Source organism: Macaca nemestrina, chromosome 2, assembly GCF_043159975.1.
Source record: "Macaca nemestrina isolate mMacNem1 chromosome 2, mMacNem.hap1, whole genome shotgun sequence".
NCBI lineage: Eukaryota > Metazoa > Chordata > Mammalia > Primates > Cercopithecidae > Macaca > Macaca nemestrina.
In genome coordinates this window covers 50,856,352-50,872,381 of record NC_092126.1, presented here as the reverse complement: position 1 = coordinate 50,872,381, position 16,030 = coordinate 50,856,352, and the positions used below count along the sequence as shown (strand labels likewise).

General features: G+C 36.0%; 1 long non-coding RNA gene across 1 annotated transcript in view; it reads right to left on the bottom strand.

Annotated features, from left to right (window-relative positions):
* LOC139361892 (uncharacterized) overlaps positions 1–14,570 on the bottom strand; it is a 123,718-nt gene extending 109,148 nt beyond the window's left edge. The window contains exons 1-2 of the long non-coding RNA XR_011619793.1: positions 14,539–14,570; positions 6,472–6,581 (exon numbers count right to left, since the gene is read on the bottom strand). This is a non-coding gene — a long non-coding RNA (uncharacterized lncRNA). The remainder of the gene's footprint in view (positions 1–6,471; positions 6,582–14,538) is intronic.
* Positions 14,571–16,030: the final 1,460 nt, after the last annotated feature.

The following is a 16,030-nucleotide window of genomic DNA, read 5'->3' as shown; positions in this document are numbered from 1 at the left end:
ATTCAGAGCACAGCTTATTTATTTATTTATTTATTTATTTATTTATTTTCTTGTGATATGCCTTGCAGCAATTTAGTCACATTATATTTGGGGTAGGGTAAATATTCAATTAACTGTGGTTCTCTCTGTTAAATATTTTCCTGTTTTTCAAATGTTAACTTGCAATGATGTTTGTAACTGAGATGTCCTTTCTCAGCTAAATTTTGAATTCTCAGTTGAATTTTGTATGATACTCATGTGATAGGCTATGAATTTAAAAGCATCCTAGAGATGGCACATAAATCAATTTGGTAATAGTCTATTGCTTTGGGGATAATTACATTACTGTTTTAGTGTCAAGAGTTGCCCTGATGAACAAGACCTATCTCAGGCGTCTATATATTTCAAGCATTAGTGAATGAATGGCACAGTGCAGAGTGTAAATTAAAAATGGATGAATTGGTTGCACCAAATTAGTATTCTACTTTTACTACCCTGTCATATGAAATACTATTTTATAATTCAGAGTCACTCTTCAGAACACTTTTCCTTGTCACTCTTGCTTGTCACTTTTATTCCTTTAAATGAGTACTAAATATAGAATTTTTTTTTTTTTTTTTTTTTTTTTTAGATGGAGTCTCACTTTGTCCCCCAGGCTGGAGTGCAGAGTGGCCGGATCTCAGCTCACTGCAAGCTCCGCCTCCCGGGTTCACACCATTCTCTTGCCTCAGCCTCCCCAGTAGCTGGGACTACAGGTGTCTGCCACCTTGCCCGGTTAGTTTTTTTTTTTTTTTTCTGTATTTTTTAGTAGAGATGGGGTTTCACCGTGTTAGCCACGATGGTCTCCATCTCCTGACCTCGTGATCCGCCTGTCTCCACCTCCCAAAGTGCTGGGATTACAGGCTTGAGCCACCGAGCCCGGCCTGATTTCTTTCTTTTTTTTTTTTTTAGGGAAAAAAACCCCAAAAAACTATAGCATACCCCCTGAGGTCATTTTTATGTGTTATTTGCCTTTTCAAGACGTCCAACTTGTTGATATTTTAAAATTATTTCTTCTTTTTTTCCCACTTTACATTTACTCATTATTGCTGGGCAAGGGATTCTAGTAATTGTAGTTTAGACAGTGAGGATAAACAAATTTTCCAATGCACTCCTGAGTAAATGCAATTTGAAGTTTAATACAGTTTTTTAAATCAGTGTCTATCTCGAATTATGTCATTAATTTTGAATTATTTCTTAAGTATTTTCTACGGCTTTTACTAATTTACCAGACCATTCTATAGCTTATTAAATTAGATCATAACTTAAGTTTCAAAAACTTTCAGAAAATTGGATTTACTTATTGAATATTACTTCATTTTTCTTCCAATCTTATAATCACAGAGCAATAAAACATGTCCCAACCTTGATGGTCTTATGAACATAATGAGAACCTTGTATATCAGTTAGACCTTTTAGTTGCAAGCACCAGAATCTACACTGGCAGATTTAAACAAAAAACAATAGTTTATTAAAAAATATTAGGTTGCTTAGAGCATCTTCAGAATGGCTAGAAAGATGAAGATTTAAAACTAATTGCCAGGAGCAATGCTCATAGCCAGGCTGTCATGGCCTGAGGAAGGAACCTCCCTGGTGCCATAGCCATCACAGAGAAGCAAAGACCTGCTATGTGATTTTTCTGAAACTATGACTACCACAGCATGGATGTCACTTCCTTTCTAGGAACGCTACGTTGCAGGACACTTTTGTTCCAACTACACCAATAAAATAGAAAGTCTGTGTTTTGTCTGGCATCATGTTGATAACGTCAAAAATAGTCTTCTCTGGGTTATTCTGATTGGTATAGCTGGGGTCATATTTCTGGGCAGTAATTGCTGGAGAATCAGAGAATTTCGGCTCTGCTTTCTATACTGGGGAGAAGGCACTCAATGTGAGAATTTTCCCACATCTAGAAAGACTATTCAAAATATGAGTGGCAGGTATGAATATGATCAGTTTACATCAAGATATATGGTAGAATAAAGTGTGTAATTATAATTATTTTTCCTCCTACTTAAATGAATTAAATATGTGATAATCATAAGTTATCCAAAATATAAATTTGAAAGCAAGTTGTAACTTAGATAACATGTTATTGTCAACCTGTAAAGTATGGCTTAATTAAAAAATTCCCATAATTTTAAGTTAGCCTCTATAGTAAAAGAAATATGCTTATGTTTAAAATAAAAGGATGTATCAGAGACTAACACTTTCTGATAACTTGGATTTACTAGAAAAACCATGTGGTCTGAAAAATCATGATAATATGGTGAATGGCTACCAATAATGTTGATCTAAAAAATAATGATATAGTTTTATTACATATCTGAACTTTAGGCCATTTATTTCAACATAAACTCAATTCTTATAGGCTTATTCATATTTAAAGCATTTTAAACTTTATTCAGTATTCACCCTGGGCTCATATTTCATGAACAGGTACATAGTAGAAAAGCAACGAGATAAACTTTGATGTCTACATTATTATTTTAAAAATTGTAACATGAATGAGAACCACTTCTGGGGGTTTCCGAACATTGAATGAAATAAAATCTCCTCTATCTTAAGAGAGTTATGTCATATTGGGACATTCAATACAGTGTATTTGAGGCAGGACTGGAGGCACTTCCATGAAAGAAACAATTATAGTTAAAATCCCAAAGGATGGGCTGATGCCCTAATGGATCCTTTTTTATATCACTAATTGCAGCAATTTTGTGGGTGAAAGGAACAACACACAAAGCAGCAAGAAGGAAAACTTGAAGTACTTATGTTTTTAAAAACATCATTTAATAAATTATAAGAAGACTAAAAGGAAGTCAAACAACTGAGTGGGGAAATGTGGGTTTATTCCCCAGATACTTCTTAAAAGATGGGAAGGAGAAGAAGCTGAATATAGACTGTGGATAAAATATTTACAAAACAAACCCCACAGGAAATAATAATTGAATATTTTATATTTTGACTTATTCAACTTTTATGATTTATTTTTTTTTTCTTCATTGAGTTTAATTAAGCTTTCCCCAGGGTCACAGCCTTGAAAAACTTAAAAAGAATGAGACTTTTGTTTACCAGGCAAGTTTTCACAGTTCTCTTTAAACTGAAGTATCTATTTTGTTAAAATTGTTTTACAAGGGCTGCTGTTCAGCATTTTTAAGGTGTCAGTGACTCCACTAGAAAAAAAAAATCCTTAATAGTCTGGCAAAGGCAATGCCTTTTGCACTGAATTTTTAAAAGTTTTCTGTGCTATGCTATTTTTATCTTATCAAATATTTAATAACATCTTCAATACCTATATATAGAAATATATATAATATTCTTATAAATATTTTCCATTGCAAGGTAATTAAGTTTATGTGCTTAATATAGGAAATGTATTATGGGACAGTATTCGAACTATTTATTCACTCATTTGTTTACTCCATTATTGTTTAATTTATTCATCTGTATATTCATTCATTCATTCATTCATTCATTCAAATACAACCTGCCACATACCACTTATAATGCTAGGAGATGCTAGTGAAAGACAGAAAGAAAGCAAACAGAAAGAAAGAAAGAGAGAGACAAAGAAAGAAAGAAGAAAAAGGAAATAAAGAAAAAAAATGAAAGAAAGAAAGAAAGAAGGAAGAGAGGTTAAAAAAAGAACAAAAAAAGGAAAAAAGAAAAAGCGAAATGGTGCTAGAGCTTTCACTGTAGAATGGAGTTAACTCCTTTCTGCTTCCACGTGGCATAGTGGAATGGGCTTTACAGTGTGAACAGGTTTTAGAATTTTTAAAGGTTGATTTGTGATTGGATCTGGGTTCGATATGAGTACAAAGGGAGAAGTAGAACCAAAGGACACCGTGCTTCAACTCTTCCAATCTCTTCCCCCTTCTTTTCACCACATCCAAAGTTCTAGGTATAGAAAGTCAGTGACTATATCAGGCCATTTTTGTTTCCACTGGGAAGAAATGTAGCTATGATGGGATACAGCAGGGTAGGTAAAGAAAGAAACTTGCTAATTTTAAATAATATAGATCATAATTATACCATCTGTATAAGAAACTATAATAATTTATTTGAAACCAAGTGCATGGATGAAAAAGAGATTATTGAAAGGTCAGCAGTTAAGGGTTTACTTCATTTCCTTGTTAGGAAAAATCACTTCCACCAAGAACAATATCTTCCTTGTCACCTTGGTGCCGTCCAAAATTGTGTTTAAAAAAAGGTGATATCTACATTTATTTTAATGATACTGATGAATTTTATTGTCAATAACTGGAGAGATAAAAACTGGCTTTTGAAAAATGAGTCATAGAGACATCGATAGAAATAAGATCTAGCTATGCTGAGCAATTTAAACATCATGATTCTACAAGTTATATATATAATTTGGGTGTTTCTTTTTTAAAATGTTTATGTTAGGTTCAGGGATACATGTGTAGGTTTGTTATACAGGGGAGTTGCTGCACAGATTATTTCATCACCCAGGTACTAAGCCTGGTATCCCATAGTTACTTTTTCTGCTCCTTTCCCTCCTCCTACTCTCCACCCTCAAGGAGGCCCCAGTGTCTGTTGTTCCCTTGTGTTCATGAGTTTTCATCATTTAGCTCCTACTTTGGATTTTTCTATATGCACAAAACACCAAGTAATAAGAAATGTGCTTAATTCAACTGGGTTGATTTTTTTTAACTGAGCTGACTACATAGTTTTTTTCTTTCATAACTTCTGTGAGAAATTCAGGGCCTTTCTACGTGGAGTCAAAAGTCTTGAATATACAGAAATAGAATTCCATTTTCTGGGTAATTTAAAATATCTATTAAACACTATTATTTATTACATCTCTAGCATCTTTTTTCTGAATATTCATCCAGCTAACAGTTACTAACTAGGGGTTCCGTTTAAGATTGTATGCCATTTACTGAAGGGGCCACAGCAGTGATGAGAAAGGTAACTTAGTGTTGCCTTCACGATTATTCATATATATTCATGTATCTGACTAAATAATTCCAATTTGGTTATATGTTTGTTGTTTTAGAGACAGTCCAAAGTATATTTGCTTTTGGTGAATGCTGGTGTTTTTTCTTGATGAAGTGACTTATAAAGAAGTAGCATAAGGAAGTAGCATTGGCAGGAACAAGTGGCAAGCTTTGATGGTTTAGCAATCAAAAAGTTATCTACTGTGCAGATTATACATATACATAATATGTACACAAATACATACACACAAACATGTGTGTATATATTTTTGGGCATGCATATTTTCAAAACATTTATAAAGCTGTTATCATGACTTTTTTTTTTTTTAACCACTAATACATGGTAGGAAATGCTAAATGTTCACAGCAAGCTGCTTATTTTATTTTCCTTTATTTGGATGAAGTGCCTTCAGATTAATCCATATTCTCACCCCCGCCCCATCCATGAATGTCTTCTTATTAAAAAAAAGAAACAACAACAAGAAATTAACTGTTAAAAGTGTACACAATAATTTCTGAACAAAGGCAATTCCCTGGAAAATGTGAGTTTTAACACACTGAAGTTGTAAGATTTATCACAAGAATTATTCATCTTTCACACACACACACACACTAAACATGCACATATACAGAAAATACTTGTATGTGAAATATACATATATTGCACACAAGCATTTGCTATTTTTCTCCTGACATACCTGACATATCTTGTAACTTTTTCAATGGACTCTGAAAATAAACAACTATAAATAAAACAACATAGAAGACTTGAGACTTGATTTCTTTTTTTTTTTTCTTGTGAGACAGGCAGCCTTTCTCTATGGAAGCTGTTCTAAGGTCTTATACTGTAGTTCTGTTGAAAAATTGCACTGGCTTGCCAAATATCTTAATGACTTTTCTCTCAGCAGTTGGTAATGGTGAAATGTTATTCTAGTAACCATAATGTCTCTCATAAAACAATTGCATACAATATGTACTGTACTTCTATTTTAGTGAGCTCTTCTGTCAGAATAGCAGTGCCAGTAACCATTTAGCATTTCATAGCAAACTGCTTACCAGTCCTTCAAGTGTAGTATTGCAGAAAGAGTGAAGAAATGCGTGATTAAAAACATTCACTGAGAGTGGACCATTTAATGCAACCCGACACTGCAAAATAAACCAGCCTTCACATATATAGGCACTCATCATATAAATGACAGTTCTATGTGGTCATTTAATTTTACGATCTCAATTCTCGCATATATTGCTCACATAAATATAGTGTTCTCCTGCAGGGAGGTCTGCTGGGTGTTATAAAATCAGTGAGACCTCAATGGGTTCAAATGGACATCTTTTATAATTATTGCTATAAAATTTCTTGACAATGCATTTTGTTGTCCAATGGCTAAAGAAAATGATTTTCCAAAAGAATGGGTTTCAACAAAGAGAGTAACAGAGCCTGGGAATTTGTTCCTGTATTCACCCATATTCAAATTACCTTAGTTACACTCACCTATTGGAGGCTTTCCAGTTTCTTCACAATAAGTTCTTAAAATGTGGCTTTCAGTTACAAGCAGGCCAGGTTTGAATTGTTTTCTGGTTTGATGAGGCAGTGTGGATTATCTAGAGGGAAGGATTAATTTGCTGTTAATTGCAGTTAAAATCTATTTACAAGAATACTTTCATGCACTTGGACAGATAAAGAAAGATAGGGAAAAGAGTTCCATAAACTCAGGATTAAATATGATTTGAACAGAAAACACAGCAACTTTGAAAAATTGTACCCAAAGCACCATGTATTATTTGAAGAATTCTATTACTTTTTCTGACTTTTTCAGGGTCATATATTTGGCATTACGGAGAATTTGATGTGTTAGATTTTCCCTACCATGTATTGGGACATTTTAATTACCTTTTAGTTTTTATATTTTCTCTAGGATAATAAGTTTGATTAGTATTGTTGCCATGTGTGCCAAGTGTTTAATGGCACACTAATTGGATTTGGGTATTTGTGTCCTATGGTTATCCTGTAACTACTATAGCAACATATTTTTTACATTGTCCATTTAGAAATGCAATAAAATATTTGCTATTTATTGTCGAAAAGAAAATGAATGTTAAATACATTTTCAAGTGTTAAAATATTAATGTGTAGTCACATTTGTTGAAGTAGAAAGAAGGAAAGTGAACTATGGGCCATAGCTTAGCTCTGTGGTGAAAGTAACATTGCAGAGTGTGGCATAGATGGGGAGAGCAGGTCCTGAGGGCATTCGAGCTCTTGGCTTATTTGTCCCTAGTTCGTCTCTATCATCTCCTGTAGGGATCATTTGTCCTTTGCCTCCGCTGCTTTTGGTGCTAATCTAGCAGAAGCATCAATGTTAGGATGGAGATTTAGCTTTCTCCTACTCTTGATTTTGCAGTTTGATTATGGCTTCACCTCCATATGCAGGAATGAGTATGTAACATAAGTTTAGGCCAAAAAGGGAATTACATTCTGCACGTCACAGTGATTGGTTTGGAGAGCACACGTGACAGTTCAGTTACCTCATAGTGGGTTTCAGAACTTTTATATACACCACTAGAAAACAATAACAGCAAAGTCTGCTCTGCAAGTTGATCTTGGAGAAGTTGGGAGGAGGGGAAGCTCCATTCCCCTCATCTTACCACCCAATGGGGCTTGAGATTGAGACTTTCACACAGAAGAGAACAGTGAAAAACTGGAGATAATGAGAGACCAGATTAGCACTTGGACTCTTCATTTAAGTTTCACCTAAAGCTAAATCGAGCCCAGAAAGTTTTAGCTAAAGTTGAGTTTCCTGAATTTGAGAGAGCCTTAACTAATTCACATGTCCCTTACCTTAATTTTCTTATGAGATCAGTAGCCATCACCTTTTCAGTTCAGTTTTCGATACTTGTAACCAAACTAATACTAATAAACTGTTCTTTGCTGATGGCAGATTCAATATTTTGATCTCTGCTTCTCCTGTGTCTAAGCAATCAACTCATTCTTTCATTCCATTAATACAGTTGTACAGATACAATTGATATTGAGTGTCTTCTATGTGATAGATACTATTGATGCAACAATAAAAAAGCACATAGTCTCTGTCTTCTTAAAGGAGAGAGTCTCATAATAGAGAAGATTATTAAAGAAGCAGTTACAATGAGAGCAAAAATACAAAGAGTTTTTTAAAAGAACTTAAAAGAACATCAAGCCCTTAAATGTTGGGTCACAGAAAGTCTCCTGGATGAGGGAGCATCAAACCTGAGGCCTAAGAGATAAGTAAAACCAGAAAGGCTGAGGCAAGGCAAGGAGATAGAGTTGAAAAGTCTACATTCCAAAGAAAACATAAATTAAGTAACTGAGAAGACATACAGAAGGGCTTGATAAAGGGAAATAGCAAGGGAGGTGGTTTAGGAGTGGGAAGAGACAGGATTAAAGGTAAACAGGCATGGGATAAACTAGTCCATGAAGGGCCTGGGAAACAAAGGAATTTGGACTTTATCTTAAAAACAGTAAAAAGACAATCAGGTTTTAAGTAGGGAGATGGTATGATCAGGTTTTGATGTGTCTAATCCAGATTTAGGCAATCAGATACCTTATTCAAAAAGATTATTATAATAAGAGAAGGCAGACTATTTCAATAAGAGCAGAGAGATTATTGCAATAAGAAAGATGCTCCAACAATGACATCTGCAAATGTTTCAAAGTTCAGGTAGAAAAAAACACTTTTCTTTTTTTTTCTTTCTTTTTTTTTTTTTTTTTTTGAGACAGAGTGTTACTCTGTTGCCCAGGCTGGAGTGCACCGGTTCACGTCATTCTCCTGCCTAAGCCTCCCAAGTAGCTGGGACTGCAGGCGCCCGCCACCATGCCTGGATAATTTTGTGTATGTGTGTTTCTTTTTGTTTGTTTTTTGGTATTTTTAGTAGAGTCAGGGTTTCACCATGTTAACCAGGATGGTCTTGATGTCCTGACCTCATGATCTGCCCTCCTCGGCCTCCCAAAGTGCTGGGATTACAGGAATGAGCCACCGCGCCCGGCAAAAAACACTTTTCTTTTATACGGGGTAGTGAACAAGGCTAGAAAAAAAGCAGGTGTCGGAAAATGAGATGAATGGATGGAAAGGGCATGACTGGAAAGCAGATGAGAGAATGTTTTACCCTGAGGTCAGTCTACTACTGGGAGGGACGATTACGGACAGTTTCTGTGCTGGCTTATGCTAATGAAGGGTCAAAACTTATGGACCTGTGGGAAGGAGAGAAGCTTAACTAGAGATGTTAGGAAGCATTTTGTTCAGATTAGTAAGTACAAAAATTTCAACTAATCACGTATGAGGAAAAGAATGGGAATTTGAAGACTAAATATCTGTGTGTCCTATTGTCATAGGTAAACAAAGGGAGCAGCTGTGAGTTGTGCCTAAGTTACATGGGAAAGGGTAATTCTTTGCAGTAAACTATATTCTGGAATCCAAAAGCGTGGGAGGGCTCCTTAATTGTTTCTATTTTCTAGGAGCACAGGGCTCAGGTAAACTTTAACATGGTCATGTTTCAGAAACATTTTGATTTACCACGGAAAAGATTTTGAAAGGGCATGAGGCCAAAGAAGAAAGTGTGCAGTAATTCAAGTGCAGTTACCCTGGATCAAGGTAAAGACACTATGGTCATAAAGAAGCAGCAGATTACAAAGGTTTTAAAAACATTAAAAAAAAAAAAAAAAGATTTTAGTGTTTGATTGGACCTGGAATGTGAGCAAAACATTTAAGTCACGAGTGTGTCAAGAAGTTAATACCTTTAGCTGAAATTTTCCCTCTTAAATTCCCCCAATGGCCTCTTTTTGATTATCAATCTGCAAGAGGTCCTCCAAATCACTGCTTTCCAAAGATGTTTTAATCTTTCAAGGACTCAGGTTTCCTCTGTTGTGGCTCCTTTCTCCCATATCCTCTGTCCTCAATAGCTTTAGCCTTATGTCTTGTCTTTACTTATTAACTAAAAATAGACTGTAATATCTCTTGTTTTAATCAATGTCTGGTCTCCAAAAGCAACTATTATGGAGTATATCCCTTAACCCAATATCTCTTTCAGACTCAAAAATGGGGTTTAACATGATTACTACCAGTCTTATGTAACTAAGTTTTACCAATCCTTGCCTGGTTTTTGGCTGTTAAAAATTTATTTGCTATGCACTGAACAGGTGTCTTAAGGCCAATGTCTGGTCTCCAAAAGCAACTGTTATGGAGTATATCCCTTAACCCAATATCTCCTTCAGACTCAAAAACGGGGTTTAACATGATTACTACCAGTCTCATGTAACTAAGTTTTACCGACCCTTGCCTGGTTTTTGCTGCTAAAAAATTTATTTGCTATGCACTGAACAGGTGTCTTAAGGTTGCCTTTAGTAATATAATTTCTTTGAACTTTTCTGAAGTGTAGCATAGATATATAAAAGTACACAGATCCAGAGTGTATAGATCAATGATCTTGCAGAAAGAGTGCACACATGTAACCAGCATCTAGAAAAAAAAAAAGAACCAGTACCCCAGAAACCCCACACTGTGTCTACTTTTTAAAATACAACATCCTATATTGATCTCTAACACATACATTAATTTTATCTATTTTTAAATTTTATATAAATCAAATAAGATACTATGCAACCTTTTGTGTCTGGCTTTTCTCTTATTATTTGTGAGATTTACCTATATTGTTACTTACAGTAATCTATTCTCATTGCTGTATTGTATTCCATTATTTGAATACATTAAACTTATTTGGTTATTTCCATTAAGAGGCATTTGGATACTTTTTAGTTCCAGGTACATGGTTAGTGCTATTATAAGAATTATTGTACATGAGTAAATTTGGGGGTACTAATTTAATTTGAAGGATAATTTGTCACTGAATTCCTTTCTAAGCCTTAAATATATGGTAAACAATTTTTTTAACCACTTTGGAGCTTCTTATACATTCTAGTTTGTAGTTATAATCTTAACAGTTATTTAAATGTAGTTCTTTTACCTATGTGACTATGTATGTCTTTACATGTCTGTGGATTTTAACTATGATTTTCCATTGGTTTCTCAGGTGGAATTCATTCTTAAATTTTGTTTTTAAGAGGACTCAGGAAAAATATTTACCTCAGTTTATGCAAGTTAAAAAGGCCTTAAAAGTTCTTTGAAAACAACTTGCCTACTTCTAAAATTATTGATAACATCCTTCTTATTTTTTTGTTTTGCTTTACTCAACTGCCTCATAGCATTGAGTGTTACTGCAGCAATGTGAAGCAAGCCTACCGTCATCTTCTCATACAAAATTGGATACCTTTCCTGACTGCCTGTTGTGGACTGAATTATGTCCACTTCAAAATTCATATGTTAAAGCTCTAACCCACAATGTCATTGTTAAGGAGGAAATGAAGGTTAAATGAGGTCATATAGGTGGAGCCCTCAATTCAATAAGACTGGTGTCCTTAAAAGAAGAAAGACACCAAGGATGCATACTCACAGAATACAGCCCTCAGGAAGACACAGAGAGAAGATGGCCATCAGCAAGCCGAGGAGAGAGGTATCAGGAGAAACCAAACCTGCTGACACTTTAATCTTAGACTTCCAGCCTCTATACTATGAGATACATTTCTGTTAGTTAAGTCACATAGTCTGTGGTATTTTGCTATGGCAACCCTAGCAAACGAATACACAGTCTTTTCCATGACTTTTTTTTTTTGGACAAAATCCAGATCCTGCACAACCATTTCATGACTTTTGATTTCAGGGTATGTCTTGGTGTTAATACTTATATATCAAATTTTTCTGAGATCTACTTTTTTTCTTTCAATTGACAAATGTAATTATTTTTATTTTCAGAAAAATTGCCTTCTATGTTACCTTGAAATATTTTTGTCCTTTCTCCAATGTAAAAATAATATGCAGCCCTAAAAAAAGAATGAAATTATGTCCTTTGCAGCAACATGGATGCAGCTGGAGGCCATTATCCTAAGTGAATTAATGCAGAAACAGAAAAGCAAATATCACATGTTCTCACTGACAAGGGGATGCTAAACCTTGGGTACTCATAGACATAAAGATGGCAACAATAGACACTGAGGACTACTAGAGCAAGGGTGGAGGGAGGGGGGCAAGGACTGAAAAACTATCAAGTACTGTGCTTACCACCTGAAGAATGGAATCATTCGTACCCCAAACCTCAGCATCACACATTATACCCACATAACAAGCCTGTACATGTACCCCCTGAATCTAAAATAAAAGGTGCAAGTATTTTAAAAGATTACATCTACAAGTGATCACCTTTGTCTGCTTCCAGTAATGTTATCTCAAATATTTGCTAATGTCACCCTTTTTTATCCTTACAGATCTTTTTTGTTTGTTTGTTTGTTTCATCTTACATGTGTGCTTCAACAGGTGCATCCTTTCCGACTTAGCTTCAGGGTGATGGTAAGATCCGTATTTGAGGTTAGGGTATGAGGACTACTTTTTAGAACCTGAGCCTAGAGCAGATGCTACAAACGCTACAAACCAGCTTTATAGACTAGAAGAACATTAGTCTCCAGAAAGAAACACTTTGCATGTATAGGTCCCCAAAAAATATCATGAATGAGGAGTGATTAATAGTGAGTTTTCTATTCAGACACTATCTCACAGGGTCTAATTCACAGTATTGTTTTATGTCCAACATATTGGTTGCTAGTAACACAGAAAAATGCTTTATAAGGAATTTTAGAAGCATATTATGTCAATGATTAATGCCAATAATTTCTACTTTATCAACAATTATCCAAATCATTAATTTTCCTGATTTGACAAAAGAATAAGATGCAAAGCAGATATCTAAGTATAACATGCATTTTCTTCCATAAAATAACTCTCCTATTATGAACACATTTAATATTTCTCTTTGTTTAGATCCTTTCAATAAAGAATATATTAACCTCTTCTCTTAATATGTCTTTAAATTTCTTTAAATACTGAAAATTAACTCTTATATAATTAATATAACATTTTGATTCATTTTTCTATACTTAATAGTCCAATTAATAGAAAAATATTTTTTAATTTCTCTAAGAAAAAAAAAAACCTTTTCTGATCCATATCCTTCAATTACCTTTTATGTGGATTGATAGTCCTCCTAATGCTTCCTCAAGAGTTTCTCCAGTTGGCTTCCCCAGAAACAGATCCCGAGACAAGGATTTGAGTAAAATTATTTTGTTTGACATATTATTCAAGAAAACATTGGTAGGAGAGTAGGAAAGTGAGTCAGCAAGGGGAAGAAAAAAAATGAATGTGCATTAGTGAGCAGATTACTGCTTTTGTCTACTAAAGTTCAATCCTGATGGCGGCCTCTGAAAGACTGTAATTCATCCCTAAGAGTTGTCCCAGCAGAGGGACTAGAAAGCTGGGACATTTATCCTTCAACTCTCATCCATCATTGGTTGAGGAATGTTCTTGAGAGAATTGATTCCCCAGCACCCCAGCCTTTCCCATATTGTGGCTTAGTATGCTCCTCAACACCGTTAATGGCTTTGGAGTGTTGCCTTAAGAAGCTGACTGAGAGCAGTAAGTGCTAAGGGGAAACTGGCAGTACCATGACAGGGTCTACCGTGGTCCATCCTTTGTGTCCTTTTGATTCACTTATGCTCCACTTTAATTTCACTATGTTTGGTCATTGACTCTTCAAGATGAATGTCCGGTTATTTCTTTTTCTTCCTCTCTCTCTCTTGTTTTTAAATTCTCTCACAGGTCTGGATACTTGTTGTTTCAAAAATTAAAAATTCTTAAAAATAATAGGAAACAAACATAAAAGTGAAGTTGTGGTTTTGCGTACATCTTCAGTCAGCCCCTAGGCCAGAATTTGTAAACTCTGTTAATTATCTCACTCCTTTACAACCCAATCTTTATTTCTCTCACCCTCAGATAGCACTTCTACTAGTCTAGGTTGCTTGACCAATGGGTAAACCAGGTCTTCATCCCTTAGGAGTCTAAGCCTCTAAACATATACCTTTACCTTTTTTGTTGTTTTATTTATTTATTTTTTTTGAGATGGCGGAGTCTTGCCTTGTTGCCCAGTGGAGTGCAATGATGTGATCTCTCAGCTCCCTGCAACCTCCACCTTCTGGATTCAAATGATTATCCTGCCTCAGCCTCCCATGTAGCTGGGATTACAGGCTCCTGCCACCATGCCCAGCTAATTTTTGTAGTTTTAGTAGAGACGGGGTTTCACCATGTTAGCCAGGCTGGTCTCGAACTCCTGACTTCGTGATCTGCCCGCTGCGGCCTCCCACCGGCCATGAGCCACCACGCCCAGCCCAAACGTATACCTTCTTGACTCCTTTATGAGGTATCAATCCATTTTTTCATGATAATCAGGATCAATTACATTGCCTGTACAGTACAATGTTTGTCTGCTGGTCTACTAGCATTGGAGACTAAAATGGCCAGGTGATATCCTGAGCTTTATATTTACTAAAATCCAGACTGCATCTCCTGAAAGAAACATTCCTATTCTGGGAACTAGATCTTCTAATGTAGTAGTATCTAAAATTTTAGGAACAGAGAGCTCACCTTACCCAAAATGGTCACAAGGAGTGCTAGTAAGAGGGACCACTACTATGTTAACTCTTTGGTTTTCTTTCTTTCTTTTTTTTTTTTTCTGCCCTATAAGATCTGCAGAATTCGACACCCTTTGGTTTTCAGATCATTGCATTCTAATTACCTGGGACACAGCATCATATAATGGCCAGTAGTTGGAATTTTACCTCACATTTTGAAAGATGGTGCCCCAACCTTGCAGTTGCCCAAGCTGAGACTTTAAGAGGCTACCATGATGTGGTATATGGTTGAAATAGTACATCCTGTGGTTACTTGCTCATTTCTCCACTCTTAATCCAAGGCTATCTCATTGGGAATCTAATGCCTTTTATGCCTTTTACTCAGATATGGTGTTAAAAAGACAGAGAAGGCAAACCTATAGCCAAACACACATCTGTCCTAGTAAGGTTGAAACACCAGTTGGACTAATAAGACCACATTTGTACTGTTGGTTGGTCTCTTCATGGGATATCCCTATATTGGGGGTGGTAGTTGGGAGGTGGGCTCCATGCTTAGTGTTGGTAACTGTTGTTTGAAGATCAGATATTCAGCAACAGCAGCAGCTACATGAGCCACAGTGAAGGAAGAGAAGGATATGGAGCTGGTGCATAGCTTCCTTTCCTGTCATTATTGCTACTCTATTCCTGAGTCCCTTGAATGAGCACTGGAGTATCCAAGTGCCAAATCTGGCTGGTATCTGATATAAGTCATTTGCTCTCCTGGTTTTTGCCAGGAGATTAAATCCCGAGGCATAATAGAGTGTCTTCATATCAATAAACTCAAATCAATATCTACAAGTTTAATAATCTTCCCTCCTTGCTTCTGCATCCTCAATATCTACTCCTAGACTTTTTTCTCTTGTTAGCTTTTATAACAAATTAGTCAATTCTTACAGATCTTTTGGTGAATAATTCATTTCTTCTCATAGCAATATAGTACTTTTTCACTTAGGCCATGCTGTGACTTAACCCAGGTAACTCTGCCACTGTTCTGAAAATATGCCACTTCCACAGACCCTCATACGCTCTAGCTGAGCCTGAGAAATTCAGTTACTGCAGGTGTGTGGGCCAAAAACCATGAGCTCTCCTATTGTCACGCAGAAACTCTTCATGCCATCTCTCTCTCTCTCTCTCTCTCTCTCTCTCTCTACTACCTGAGTACTGCCTAGCTGCCTATAGCAGAAGAGCTGTCTTCCTGGGTTGCATCAAGGCAAATTTCTTTCTTCCCACCCTCCTGGCATTTACCTTACTCTCTTCTGTCCCCTCTTATAGGGAATATAGACCTGAGGTCCAAGTTTGTAAGCAGAATGCTATGGGCTCAGGAAGGGAGAGAGTAGCTGAAACTGGGCAGCCTCGTCGTCATCCCCAAGAGAGTTACAGGGACTCAGCCCTCTCTTCTCCCATTAAGACAGCCAGTCCTCCTGGATGGCATTACAGTGAGCCCTTAGCCCTAGTTCTCTAGACTGGGGGA